Here is a 2,988-nt window from a genome sequence, read left to right as displayed (position 1 = left end):
CCATAGGTGAGCGAGTTCTAAAATTAATATACCCTTTATTCTCTTTCACATAACTACACAGTAATTATTCCCCATATGCTGTTACTACTACAGATAATATGTATTGTCCTTTTACATATGTATTTTTTTCAGGTTTCAAATGCATTTCTCATTGAGTATTTTTGATGATTATAAAGAAGTGTTTCCACTACAGAAAAGAAAGTTGGTACAGTCCTGAGCAATGGGTTTTCTGAAGTCATCTTCAATAGGGTAAAAACTTAAGAAAAAAAAAACCCCAAAACAAAAACAAACAAAAAAAATGGCCTGAATGTTGGAATTCAGTTCTTTATATGACGTCTCTTGTAGAAACAAAACAATGAAAACTTAAGGGGGGGGGGGCAAAATATAAAATGAAAAGAAAAGAGAAAAATTAAGCAGACTCAGTGCTTCTCCGGCTTCTCTCCAACCTCCTCTCCAGGGTCCTTGCTCTCTTTCACAGAGGGAGCTTCAGCTACCTTTTCTGCATTCTCGTCTTTGCCCAGCCCTTTTCCCCCTCTCTTCAGTTTCTTTCCTGCATTCTTCAAACTGTTAAATTTCTGTGCATTCTCAGCACTTAGGAAGTGGAGGGCAAGCAGCTCCAGCCTGGGGTACTCGGGGCAGAGTCAGCATGGGGTTCCAGACCCAGGCGCTGTCACTGCCAGTATTTGGCTTCAGCTCCATCCTGGATGTGACGGTTGGCACAGATCTTCAGGATCTTGTCCTTTCTCCTGAGGAGGCGGATGTCCCCTTATGCTTCAGGGGCTTGCTATTACGGGTGCCTTGTTCCTTCCACTATGGACTATCATTCTCTGAAGCAAATTGGCACAACTTCGCTCGCATTTTAAAAAGTTCCACCTCCTTTTCCTCCAGCGTTTTAGTTTCTTGCTCAGGGAGAGAAACTATTCCTTCAAACTGGGGCTCATGGTTGGATTCATCTGCATTCTCAGTGGAGGTATCATGGTGCTCACCAGTATCCTTGGCGGCGGCTGCGGGTGCATGGTGGCTCAGCTAACTTCTTGGCCTCTAGGTTGCTACTCATAGCTCCTCTTCCCACCCACCCTAGTTTTCCTTTTTGGTTTTTGGAGGCAGAGTCTTGCCATATAGTTCAGGCTGGCCTTGAACTCACAGTGCTTCTGTTTCAGCCCCCTAAATGCTGAGGTTACAGATATTGTAGATTTTCTGCTATGTACCATGTGCCATTCTCAGCACTCTGCTGTGTACGAGGCCCTGGTTGGATTCCCCAGCACTGGGAGAACAAGAAAATGCAAAACAAACAAACAAAAAAATCCGAAAGAGACATATCCATTTTACAGATGAGGAAACCAATGATAGAGAACTCAGATAATCTGTGTCTTATGACTGCAATATTAGATGATACTTGGAAACCCACTTGAAACCCCTTCTCTCTTAGAAGCTTTCTTTCTCCAATGAATAGATTCTGCTCTTAACCTCTGTCCCTAGAATTCATTCGTGTGTGTGTGTGTGTGTGTGTGTGTGTGTGTGTGTGTGTCTAGTACAGGGTCTACAGGGTCTCCCTGTGTAGATCGGACTTGTAGTGATTCTCCTGTTTTCAGCCTCCCCAGCACTGGGATTACAGGTGCACACCACCATGCCCAATCTCAGTTGTCAGCTCGGCATGTGGTGCCAGGGATCAAATCTGCTCGCCAAAGGAGGCTGTATATTTTGTCTTTTTGAGACAGGGTCTCCCTGTCCAGCTCAGATTGGCCTTGAGCACACTTTGTAGTCCAGGCTGATCTTTGATTTCACAGTGATCCTCTTGTCTTAGCCTCTGTAGTGCTGGGTTTTTTATTTTAGTAAGAGCACTACAGTTGACCAGTATAATGCCAGATGCTAATACTGAGAGGTTACGATACCTTTAAAACTTACCAGTTTTTGGTGAAAAGCTATCCAACAAAAAATTCCACTATAAATGGAAAACACCATGTAACCCTGACAAATCTTACTGTCCACTCTTTTAAAACCTGTATCTTCATGTTCACCACAAATATCAGAAGTTCTGAAGTTAGGCTTGAATGTTCTGTGCCTGCAGTATTAAGACAGGTTCTTAGTATTGTCAGGAGGCTGCACCTGTTTTATACTGCCAAAAACATAACTAGGATCTTAAATCTTTACAAAGATATCTATCTGTATCTTTCTATTCTGTGTTGTCTAAACAATAGCTCAGCCTGGAAAATGTCAAGCTCCCACCACTGCTTCCCGTTCAGTACCTAGGCCATTGTGTTCTGGCACTCTTCGCTTAGCGGTCTTCTATGGAACCATCACGTACCCTTAGATACGTGGTGTGTGCCCTCAGCTGAAGGCTCACATGGCAGAAGCACATGCGCATCAAATTGCAAACTGTAAAGATGAAAAACATCTTTACCTGTTAGGTAGAGAGACCATGATTGGGCTGTAATTCTATCCAGGGAAACTATAGCAAATCCCTTCTGGCTAACATCACAGCCAAATTTGAAATATGATTTAAGTCTAGTGGAACGTTAATGACAAACACTATACTCACTGTTTTTTCAGTTTGTACCAGGAACTATAGGTAATCACCCATAGCCACCAGTATCAGACAAAACTAAATTTAAAATCTCAAGTTTTTGAATCTTAAAGCACAACCAATCACTTTTTTGATATAGCTCTGGGAGGTCAATTGTAAGTGCTATGAAATTTGTGCTTTTACATTCAGTTCTATGGATTTCTGTATCCAGCCTACAGGATCTCCTTTAGAAGTCGTAGCAAAACAAAAGCTGGGCATGGTGAGGCCGGAGAATCCCTGGAGTTCTGGCCAGCCTGGGTTACGAGGTGGATCCAAGGCCAGTATGAACTATGTAGTGAGACCTTGTCTCAAAAGCAAAACTAATAAGCAAAGAAAAATAGTTACAATTTGGGGCTGGTGAGGTGGCTCAGTGGTCTAAAGCACCTACTTAGAACAAGCTAAGCTTAGCAAAGCACAGGGACCGC

At 42.8% G+C, this 2,988-nt stretch overlaps 1 pseudogene; it reads right to left on the bottom strand.

Annotated features, from left to right (window-relative positions):
• Positions 1-419: 419 nt before the first annotated feature.
• Positions 420-2,988, bottom strand: part of LOC101581700 — a 7,847-nt pseudogene continuing 5,278 nt past the window's right edge.

The sequence above is a fragment of the Octodon degus genome, unplaced genomic scaffold (genome assembly GCF_000260255.1).
Source record: "Octodon degus isolate 3935 unplaced genomic scaffold, OctDeg1.0 scaffold00100, whole genome shotgun sequence".
In the NCBI taxonomy this organism is placed as follows: Eukaryota; Metazoa; Chordata; class Mammalia; order Rodentia; family Octodontidae; genus Octodon; species Octodon degus.
The sequence above is the reverse complement of the archived record's forward strand: the minus strand, read 5'-3'. Positions and strand labels throughout refer to the sequence as shown.